This window comes from Pimephales promelas, chromosome 15 (genome assembly GCF_988280905.1).
Source record: "Pimephales promelas chromosome 15, fPimPro1.hap1.1, whole genome shotgun sequence".
NCBI lineage: Eukaryota > Metazoa > Chordata > Actinopteri > Cypriniformes > Leuciscidae > Pimephales > Pimephales promelas.
This window is the reverse complement of record NC_142783.1, coordinates 18,544,635-18,557,222: the sequence shown is the minus strand read 5'-3', so window position 1 is coordinate 18,557,222 and position 12,588 is coordinate 18,544,635.

The window sequence follows — 12,588 nt, the reverse complement described above, 5'->3', positions numbered from 1 at the left end:
GTGTGATTGAAAAACAATTATTTTCTTTAGTCTTAGTAGACAAATTTATTGTGGAAGGCAGGGGTTAAAGGTAGAAACGCGCAGTTCATTATTTATTTATTTTTTTTAAAGTGCTTTTATTCAATTAAATTATCCCAAACATAAATTATATTTGAGCTGTAAAGTTGTCCAAATCACATTTTTATCACTGGGACTTTCTTTTCTATTTGGGTAAACTTTTTTTATTTTTGTACTGCTCAGTGTTATTATTTTTAAACTAAAATGAAACGTTTTTGTTAATTAACATAAAGTAAGATTAAATAAAATGCAATATAAGTTAGATGGAAGATATAAACTATAAACAAAAATGTGAAAAATCAAACTAAAAATAAGTTTCAGTTGCTGAAATAAATTAAATAGAAAAAAAAATGTAAAATAAAACAGCTACAGCTAGAACTGAAAGTGTAGTGTATTTAAAAAAATGGCATTATAGCTCATAAAATTACTACACAATTAAACTTAAAATGAAAAATAAAAACATAAGCCCATTCAAAATATTAAAAACTATAAATAATACTAAAATTACAGCGGTACGGTTTAATCGTTTGAACATTTACTTGATTGGGATTTAATTAGAGTCGTTACTTGTAAGTATAATGTTTCATTCAGTCTTGTTGCTGTACAGTGTATTTGTTATGTTTATTGTTAACTGTTAATAAAATATGTCTTGCCGCATAGGCTTATAGGCTATTTTAAGTTCATTACCGCAAACACAATTTCTGCTTGTTTTTTTAAAATGCCACAGATGCTGTCGACAGCTTTAACTTGTTGAACCCGGAACATGCCTTGAAGGCCCACTAATCATTTGCTGTGATCTCTATCAATTGTTGTTTCAGTTTTGCATTGAGCATTATTTTAGAGCTTACTGTAATAGAGGTGAAACCGTGTATTGTCGTAACCGTGTGTTTGTTTAATGAGTGAAAATGTCCCCTGTGGTGCTTTCCCAATGTTGTGTGAACGTGGCATCACCGATGAGCAGGTAAAGAATCATTGTTTCAGGCTTAGGAGAGTATCATTGGTGTCTCTAAAGTGTAATATACTATTCAAAAGTTTGCTACTGCTCACCAAGGCTGCATTTATTTGATCAAAAATACAGTAACATTTTGATGAGCAGAAATGCTGATTTGATGTTCAACAAATAATTCTTATTATCAATGTTCAAAACGGTTGTGCTACTTAATAGTTTGGTAGAAACTGTGATACTTTTTTTTCAGGATTCATTTGATGAATAGAAAGTTAATCAGACGAATGGCAGGCAACTCGTATACTGCTTTATTTCATTAGGTAGGTTAAAAGATTCAATAGATTCTCTCTCTCTCTCTCTCTCTCTCTCTCTCTCTCTCTCTCTCTCTCTCTCTCTCTCACTCTCTCTCTCTCTCTCTCTCTCTCTCTCTCTCTCTCTCTCTCTCTCTCTCTCTCTCTCTCTCTCTCTCTCTCTCTCTCTCCACCTTGTGGTTTCAGCATTCCTTGAATCTCATTCCTTTCCTTAGTCTCTCTTTGAGTTTTTAACCCCATCTCACCCACTCTTTCTTTCTCTCTCACTCTCTCCCGCTGGGTCAGATTGCTCTCTGCCCTCATCTCTCCTCAGCCTGTCCCCAATAATCCTGCCCTCAATACCCGAAGCCCCAGACCCTTCTGCCCCGGTCCAGACCTCCATCACCCAGCCACTATCAGGTTCCTCTTTCTGCCTTTTTAGGATCTGACACCTCTTGCCCCCTTAGCAATTCCCCACCATCTCTCTAGGACTCCAGCGCCACTCCACCTGGAGTGGGTTAGCAATGTAAGAGGCAGACAGCAAGTATGAAGACAAGACGATAATGAAAAAAGGTTGAATGTTTCCTTTCCAAGTACAGTGCCTTACATATTCAATCTTGGATTTTTTCACTTTGATTGATTGAGCTTGAGCAGCTTTTAAAGGAAAAAGCTATATGGATTGAAATTCAAATAAGTTCATATAACTGTATCAGGACTAATTTTATAATCCATTTATTCTCCTTTTGGGCATAGACCTGAAAATTAAATTTAAACTTAAACTGTCAAAAAATCTCTGAAGTTTAAAAAAACTGCTAAAGTGATAAAGGTGAAAACTTAAAGTTTTTGAAGTTTAAGTGTATTTATATGAAAAATGCACAATTAAAATGTTATGTGAAATGTATATTTTCCTATACATGTTTTACTACAAAACTGGAAGAAAAACAAAGCCACATATCTAAACAAGTTGTGTTCCATAACTCAAAAAAGTAGCTTTCTGTAAGATTGTGTTTGGGTGCAGTACCACTAGATGAAATTAATTTCCCATGCATTTCTGGAGGAGAGCAAGTGTTACAATATTTCAGGATCATTTATCTTTTTGAATCATGTCCAACTCCATATATATATATATATATATATATATATATATATATATATATATATAGTGACTATTCAGACTATTTTTTTTATTTATTTTTTTTTTTTTTGCTAGTACATTATGTCCAGAGATTAGTAATCATAATCATGCCACATATTTATGTAGGTTCAATCTTGAGGAAACTGGGAAAGAACATGCACTGTTACTGTGGATTTAATTAAATAGTTGCAACACCTGATGTAACATCCTGTCACACAAAGAATGGTGAAAGAAAACAGGAAATCTGATCCTTCAAACTGAAAGGATAAAAATACTTTTATTGCATGTCAAACCAACTATGAAGGTGAAAAGTTCATGAATGTTTTTTTTTTTTTTTTTTTTTTTTTTCCTAACAGCTTTGAGTCAGAAAGTCTCATCATGGCCTTAGTTTTCACATAAAAGAACAGGTTTATAATTAGTGTCAAAATAGTCAATTGAAATTCTCAGTGGTTTTAAAGTTGTAAAACAATAATTGCAAGCGAGTGTATACTTTTTATAGTCACCATACATCCACATTTATCCAGAAGAACAAGTATTGTGTTTAAATAGGTGCCTTACAGATCACTGGGGTGGCGTCCCATGGACGAGTTCATTTTTCAGAAATAATGTGTCCTGGGACGTATTTGGAAGAGAACACTACCATCAAGGATATTCTTGGAGCCTTGAAAGGCACATATGTATATTTAGTGTACGTGTGGGTTTTGGTGGCTCCTGTCTTGTAAACCTTGGTGATCAGACAGGACTCTGAGAAAGTCGTGCTGTGTTTTTTTGGCAAAGATTTGTGTCTATTGCAGTACTATATATGTGTTTATAAGTGCTGTGACATGACCATGTGACTACACTTTGATTACTTTTAACCTATCACCTGCTTTACATTAGGTAAAATCAATAAAATATAAACAAATTACTGTCATTGAGTGAATAGCAAACATATATAATAAAAAAAGTGGCTAATCTGATCATGACCATTTTTTAAAAATGTAATATAATCTAATTACAAATACATTTTTGAAATTTGATAATGTAATCCAGAGGAAATATAATCGTATTTAGCTCCCTTTACACCAGTGGGCATTAATTCCTGCACGTAGCGTTCAAACCATGGTTTGTTCACAACAATAATTAAACCCTATGAAACGAGAGGATATGCATATAACAAGCTTGGTGCCCCCGGGTGCAACGAGGTCAGTGGCTGATCTTTTTGTATAGCAGCACTAATGAGAATGCAATTAAACAAAATGCGCTTCCGTCGTCACGATGACCAAATGAGAGACATGGTTTGGTGGGAAAACCCAGCACCTGTGCGAGCACGCAAGTGACACTATACGCTGCAGCCCATACACTAATGCGAACCCACCAACCGGTGCCCGCTTCATTCAGCAAAGCAGTGAAGGGGTGATAAAAGAAAGGGGGGGGGGGGGGTGAAAGAACAAGCTTAATTACCAGAAAATGCAATCAGCGCTAGAGTTCACTCGCAGACAATAGCCGGGGCATGGACCTCATTGGGGTTACCCGTAAGGACCCAGTGGACAATTGGGTCATTGACATCAGATTGCTTGACAAGTCCCCGCAGGGCAGAGGAGAGTTCAAAAACCAGAGCAAAATCGAGAAGTTTGTCGCAGAATCTGTCGGAAAGGGCCTGTCAGGAGCGATTAGCACGCCCTCCAAGCGCCCAAATCATCAAAAGGTCCTGTCCCTAACACACACACACTGGCCCCCGCCACTGCAGGTTTAATCTGAATTTGCATGGCTCTGTGTCTCAGTGTTCCTCAGGCATGATATAATTACTACGATGAGCACTGCCCCATTGGCTCAGTGCTGCCTGGCGTTGTTTTGCGAGCTAGCTGAGTTTGGAGAGTGCAGTTGGTCAAAGAGCTGGTGAAGATTGTCTGTTAATGGTTATTTCGTGTTAAAGGTGATTCTATGGCATTTTTCATTTACTTCTGTGCCCTATAAGCTCTGTAAAGGTGAAAGGAGCAACTAGCTGCTGAGCTGAACTTGCATTTGAACTCGACAGGGTGTGCATGTATTGGGATGCATTGGCTCTGTCGCTTCATTTTGCGCAATTTAATTAGTATCAGAGGCAGCATTTTGCGTCATCGTGTATTTTTCTTATTGGCTGTGCATAAAAATTCATTAAAAACATGATACATTGTTTCTGTTTAACTCTTGAATATCATATGGGAATGTTTTTTTTTTTTACCCCAAACATCGAAAGAATGAAAATATGAATGAGATAAATAGTACAGTTTTAAGTAAAAAAGAAGATATATACATAAGTGGTATATAAGTGGTAACCAGACAGTTGACAGTCTGGATGGATACCAACATTCTTTAAAATATCTTATTTTGTGTTCAATAGAGAAAAAAAGCCTCTGAAAAAAACACATACATATTTAGAACAACATAAGGGTGAGTTATAATGATGACTGACTAAATTTGCATTGGGGTGAACAATTCCTTTAAGTGCTATCAAATCAATCACTAAGGTCAAAGTCTGGTTTAGATGTACACCATAATTTAATCCAAATGTATTTGGTTAAACAAGAAAAACGTTTAGCTAATGTTATTGTTTTTCACCGATCCAGTACAAAGATGCTTATTTGGCCTGTTTTCTCACCCCTTCAGGCATAATTTGTCCATTAAGCATGGACAAAGCCACTATTATTCAGCACCTTGATCGACTCCATTCGTCAACAACTGACGTCAAAAGGCCACGCACTGAGACTACAGTAATGGTGGTTTTGGCACTGGGAGAATGTGCGTCCACATAGGGAACATGCTGATCTCTCACTGAAAGACCTGTCCCCTTTCATCACTGTCTGATAAATCTATTGTGGCAGATCAGGGAAGAGTGCAGCTATTCCGACAAGGCTCAATTGACCTTGTGTGGCATTCCCCAGAAGCTGTCACATTGCCACACTGTAATGGAGGCAATTAGCCGCTCTGTGTGTCTTTTAACTTCACAGTCAAATCTGCCGCACACACACAGGTATCTACTGTATAGACGCATCTAATGGATGAAGGAAGTAAAGTTCACACTCAGAGTAACCACTGGCGTAGTTCATGATCAATTAACATTTGTCTTACCAACACATTCTCATCCCAAGACGTCATTTAACTGACGCTTTTGACCATACGTCAACATCCGACGTTTTAGGGTACCCTTCAACGTCAGTTAGATGACAATCCTAGGGCGTCATCTAACTGACGCTCTACCTGACGCGGTTAGGTTTAGGTCTGGGTTAGGGTTAGATAGTGTCATCTAACTGACATTAAAGGGTGCCCTAAAACGTCGGATGTTGACGTATGGTCAAAAGCGACAGTTAGATGATGTCTTGGGATGAGAACGGGCAGGTCTTAAGGGGGTCCTTTTGTGCTTTTTTACATTTTCAACTTTCTTTAGTGTGTAATGTTGCTGTCTGAGCATGAAAAAGGTCTGCAAAGTTCCAAAGCATAAAGTACTCCGAGGGGAGTTATTCTCTGTATCAGTTATCACTGTTCCTGAACTCCCTGAAAAGCCTCCATTTTAGTCTTTTCTTCTTGGAACGTACTCGTCACAATGTCCAACGCATAAAATAAAGGGGACGAGGCCTGGTTGAGTTGCATTAGTGGTGTGTTGTCGCCAAGAGACGCTGTGTTTTCGACCCCGGATGTAATGCGGTTATGGTAAGGGCAGAATTTCCGAAACACACTCAAAGCGGTTTACCAATCAACACACACTGATCCAGCCGACCAATCAGAGCACATTGTGCTTTTCAGAAGGAGGGGCTTCAAGATAATCGAATGTAAAGAGTTTTATTTAAAAACTATTTAGTGTATAACACTAGTATATGGGGGCATTTAATAAGTAAAAAGAAATCGCTAGTTAATACCACTAACAAGGCTCAAAATAGACCCACACTAACACAGTAACATAATGAGGGTCCCTACACAGTTCGTTTTGTATTTAGGGACCCTCATTATGTTACTGTGTTAGTGTGGGGTTATTTTGAGCCTTGTAAGTGGTATTAACTAGCAGTTTCTTTTTACTTATTATATGCCCCCATTTACTAGTGTTGTACACTAAACAGTTTTTAGAGATAAAACTCTTTACATTCGATAATCATGAAAACAAATCTCAGAGAACGGTTTTGACTAGGTACCAATGTTTTATTAGACCAAAGGTTGATTTTGTGCCAGAGTTCTCCTTTAAGTGATCACACACTCTTTGGACAGGTTCAGATTATGTAAATGCATATAGTTTGTAATCTACAGGAAAAAGGGGGATTTAAGGACAAGTCCATGTTCAAATTCTTGGCCAGAAATGAAGGAAATTCCTATCATACTTTATAACATGGGTGGGGCATGTGTCCTTTAGGTATTGTGGTTTGCTATTCACAAATGTCTGTGCAATACTTACTGACTAGTTTTTAAAACATAAACACCCACACCTTAACACAGTTCAACTTCATCATGAAAGCTCTAGTTCTCGGTCGTTCGTAGCATATACAGCTTTGAACGGTGGTTAGTCAGTTTAAACATGTTGAAACATTCTTGTATGAGTCAGTACACATAATTGACAATTCCTCAATATAAAACCCTTCTCGCATCAAAGGGGAGTCCAGTGGCTGAATCACTCCATTATTTCAAAGGTTGCAATTCACACACTTCCTCTTTATATAAAAAAGTATTCCTGTGATGCAAAGCTGAATATTCAGCATCATTACTCCAGTCTTCAGTGTCTTTTTTTTATTGTAATCATGTAAAAATGATTTACTGTCACATTTAATGTGTTCTTGCAGAATGCATTAATTTCTTTTGAAAATTGAATTGAACTGTACACACACACAAACACACACACACACACTGCTCTTGGTTGTATTACAGAATTCAAAGTACTATTTGGAGGCATAAATCATTTTCTAAATGGAAATTTCATTTTCCTATACCTGAAATTTGAAACTGACCCTATTATCTTATTATCAAAGGGGAAATAAGGTTGAAATATCCCTGTTCCTCTTCTTATTAAAGTTTATGGTATGGTGAATGGTTTACAGCTGGAAGGCAGAATTCTTTGGGACTTTCCTTGTTCTGTCAAAGGCAGTTTCAAACAAATCTGAGGTGTATCTCAGAGCACAAATGTGCTATGAAATGCAATAATTCTGCCTTTTAAACATATTTACACTAGTACAACACATAACTGAACTCCTGTACTGAAGCTAAATCATCAGAGGTCAGCATGATTATTATTCCCATCTAAGCTTTTTTTTTTGTGAGGATGTGAAAATTCTATAAAGTCTATATGACCCGATTCTCAAAGAGGCGAGGAGGCCTCAGACAGTTTTAATAAAGTTGACCCTGTCCTTGTTTTCTATTGTACTCTAGCGGGTCAGTGGGCCACATAATCTCTGGCTTTGATTTAGGCTTCAAGCTCAACGTAGCAGGGCTAGACTGGAGTTTAGCAGTTGGAGACTTGCTTGCTCTTGTTCTTTCTCTCTCTCTTTCCTTTTGTGTAGACATAAGCCCATAGGATGGAGCAAGTGTAATCCTGTGTTCTTAAGACCAGTGCACGGCCGGGCTTTTAATGAGAGTGACCGCACACTCACCCCGAGCAGCAAAAACACACTGGGCTCAAGTATTCAAAGGCCGTCGGAGGGGAACCTGTTTATGCCATTCTGTTTGGTGACTATAATCCTTTTTCGTATAAGTTTTCATTTACTTGTAAGACTTTTATTATATTTTTGAAATGACCATTGTAATGACCGGTACGGAAATACAAGCATCCTAGTTTAGGTTGTTTGAATTTATTCTAAACCTAATTTGTTGGTATTTCCATACAAAGAAAGTCAGTGGTGTCCAATGGTGTTTTGAACCCCATTGACTTTTACTGTTTGGACAGAGACAGTTGAAACATCCTATACAAAAGTCTGTATCTGTGTTCCACGGTATAAAGAAAGTCATACAGGTTCAGACCAGTAAATTGTACCATAATTTTCATTTTTGGATGAACTACATTTTATTACACAAATAAAAGGTTTTATTTTTTATTTTTATTTTGATGGTCCCTTTTGAGCAATCTTTTGATTATAAGCTTGCAACTACATGTCACCTAACTCTCATAAGTATTAGCATCTGTCTTCTTGATATCTGACTTGTTATAGTGTGTGATATTTCTCACAGAAAAAAATGTTTTTATAGATTCTATTAAAATTTTCTTGAATTTGAATTTACTTTGCGACCATTAAAAAGTACATTCTACGTAGAATGAATGTGGGCTGGGCAGCAAGTATGAATGAAATTCTGATGTACTACAATCGCCATGCTGTTACTGTCACGTGACCTACCACTTTCAGATGCGTCACTTCACTGCCATTCATAAATCCTCTCCCTTGGCCTCATGGGACTTCAGAATCTTATTTTTTTGAATACTATGCAAGCTGTTTTTTTTGTTGTTGTTGTTGTTGTTGTTGTGGTTGTTTTAATACTATGTAGTAGGGACAACCCAATCTCACGAGAATTTATACGAATTTTACGAGGTGGCTAATTTGTAACAATTCGCACAACCTCACTCATACGAATTAGTACGTTTTTTGCTAAATCGTACATATTTTACAAATTGGCCAATTCGTATGAATTTGTACGAATGACCTACCCCAGACCCCGCCCCTAAACCTACCCATCACGTGGGTTTGGACAAATCGTACGAATTTGTACGAGTGAGGTCGTATGAATTAGTACGAATTAGCCACTTTTTAATCACTCGTTCGAATTCGTATGAATTGGTCATGAGATAGCGTAGAGTATGGAAGTATAAGACACAGCAATGGTTCTTTTAAGATCTGTTTACCAAAATGTTCTTTTGGTGACCAAAAATGGTTCTTCTCTGCAATCGCTACAAAAACTCTCATTTCGAACCTTTATTTTTAAGAACAAATTCCTTCAAGTTGTCTTGAGAGTGTCAATCCTAGTCTCTTTCTCATTCCATCTCGATAACTGGATGAACGTCAAATGTGTTTTAATTAGACCTGCAGATGGAAAAACTAAGAGACAGAGGCAGAGACAGTAAGACTGCTTTATCAACAGCCCTTCAGGCAGTGTGTGTCTGTTTCACCCAAGTAAAGGAAAATCCCCTCTGATCTTACTTCCATCATTCCCTTGTTCTCTCTCAGCACCTCTTTTCTATCTCTCTCCCCTGTCACTCTTTCATTCACCACCAGGCCTGTGAATCTCTTTCAATTTACCACATAATTTTACTGCATGAATGTTTCCCTGCCATAGAAACAGCATGCAATAGGTCAGACATGTAATGCTCATCCAAACTGAGTATTACTGTATTTACCCATAGGAAAAATGTGTTGCTCATCTGTTGTTCAATCTCATCTCTTGAGATCAATTTGAGCTTCGCATATTCATATCATTCTGTGATCATTTGTTTCTGAGTTACTTCTCCTAAGGGTCCCTTAGGAGCAAGACATAAGCTAGAAAGAGACAAGACACCAGTAAGACAAAGGAGGTTAAATTGAGAAAACCAATTGAGCAATACTTGAGAAGTGGGATAAACAGCGGAGATCTCATAATTGTATACCCCATATGTCTTTGCTAATTAACTTGCAGGATTATTGCATGTATAGTATGCTCAGTCCAATCTAGTGTTCTTACTTAAATCAAGGTATACTCCATTTAAAAGTTAACTAAAGTCACTTTATTTTTCAGAATGCCAATATGGGTAACATTTCGATTCATTTAATTCAATAAACTTCATGTAGTTCTAGTTGCATTTTTGTCATATAGTTATTAACTTTAGTTATTAAGTTTTATTGTTAAAAAAATGTAAGCCTCAATTCTTATTATTGTGCATCTATATAATTCTAGATAGCTAGCTAGCTGAAGTGTGTGCGTGTGTGGGCGAGTGTTTGCGTGGTCCTGGTAAACCCTACGTTATGGGACAAAATAACCCCACAAAATGGTAATATCCAAAATATTAAGGACAAGGCCTTGTGAGAATGCTTTTTGGTCTTCATGAGGAAAACAGCTTATAATCATAATATATTATGTTTTTTTTTTGAAAATGTAAAAATGCAGAAAGTTGTGATGGGTAGGTTTCTGGTTAGTGAATAGAAAAGTTTGTACAGTATAAACATCATGGAAAGTCCCCATAATACATGGACAGGACACTCGAAGTGCGTGTGTGCGCATGTGTGTGTGCGCGCCCTCATCCAAGAAGTCTTACATTTGACTTAGATTTGACACATGCCCACTTGTGACCCCGGCTGGTCACTCATTTCACTTTTCTGGTCTTTCCTTCCTTTCCATTTTTCTGTCATTCACTCCTGTTATTCATCTCCTGTCTCCTTCCTTCTTTTCCTTTAAACTTCAGTCTCTAACACACTCTTTCTCTCTCATATGGGCTTTTCCCCAATGTAAATAATTCCTCAGTGTCTCTCCAGAGTTGACAGGTTGAGAGACGTGCGAATGAGGTGATGAACTCTTGCTTAACACTTAGCAAGTCTGATCCAACACAGGTCAAAGAGGTTTCAGTGCAGATTCAATTTAGATTACGACCACAAGCAGCTATTGTTTTAACGTGAAATAGAACCTGAGACGTCTGTTGGAAAAACAGACAGAAGTTCAAGGCTATATATCTATTGTGACACAAAGTAATTCATTGTTTCACAAAGTGTTTAATAAGCAACACTGATAAAGTACTTCTGAGTTACCAAGTATATGGATAATACTAACCCCGGATTTCCACCAACTGTGGAACGGCTGCGGATCGGCTCCACCGCGTGTCGGCTCCGTGCTCCGCCATCTTTCAATTCTTACCATGTCCGGATTTGTTTGCGGAACGGACGCGGCCATGACTGACAGGGGCGGAGTCGGAACACAGCCGTTCCGCAGTCAGTGAAAATACACACATTGACTCTAATGGAAACCTATGACTCCGCTGCTGTTCCACAGATGATGGAAATTGCCTATAAGACTCCCAAATCTGAAAAAATTGTGGTTTCTAGGTGGTTGCTATGGAAGCTTGTTTCCGCCATAGAATGAAAAATATAAAAGGTAATTGTGACTTTTTATCTCACAATTCTTTTTTTCTCACAATTGCGAGTTTACTTCTTGCAATTGTGACATTATTTCTCAGAATTGCGAGATGGAAAGTCAGAATTGCGAGATATAAAGTCAGAATTGCGTGATATAAAGTCGCAATTGCAAGATATAAAGACAGAATTGCGAGATTTAAAGTCAGAATTGCGCGATATAAAGTCAGAATTGCGTGATATAAAGTCGCAATTGCAAGATATAAAGACAGAATTGCGAGATTTAAAGTCAGAATTGCGCGATATAAAGTCGCAATTGCGAGATATATACAGTCAGAATTGCGAGATATGAAGTCGCGACTTTTTTAAAGGAAAAAGACGCACTTCTGTCTTTTTTTTTTTACTTAATTCTGACTTTATATCTCGCAATTCTGACTTTATATCATGCAATTCTAACTTTATATCTCACAATTCTGACATTATATCTCACAATTCTGACTTTACATCATGGATTTCTAACTTTATATCTCACAATTCTGACTTTATAACACGTAATTGCGACTTTATATCACGCAATTCTGACTTTATAACTTGCAATTGCGACTTTATATCACACAATTCTGACTTTATATCACGCAATTCTGACTTTTTATCTCGCAATTCTGAGAAATAAAGTCAAATTGTGAGATAAAAAATATTTTTTTATTCAATGGCGGAAACAAGCTTCCATTGGTTGCTTCAACAGATCCCAATTCCAAGAATGTATGAGATTCTGGTCAATGCTTCATTGTGTGATTATTTACACCAATTTAAAGGTTTATTTCACCCAAAAATTGAATTCTGTCATTAATAACTCACCCTCATATTCCAAACCCATAAGACTTTCATTCATCTTTAAAACACAAATTGAGATATTTTTGATGAAATCCAAGAGCTTTCTGACCCCTCCCCTTAGGCTGCCGTGCAATTACCACTTTGAAGGCCCAGAAAGGCAGTAAAGACATTGTTAAAATAAAAATAAAATTAAAAAAAAAACTTTATTCAACAATTTCTTCTTTTGTGCATGCATGTGCTGCTGACGCACAATCCGGTCAATAATGAGCCAGTGTTCTGATATAGAACCCGGACACACTGCTCTGT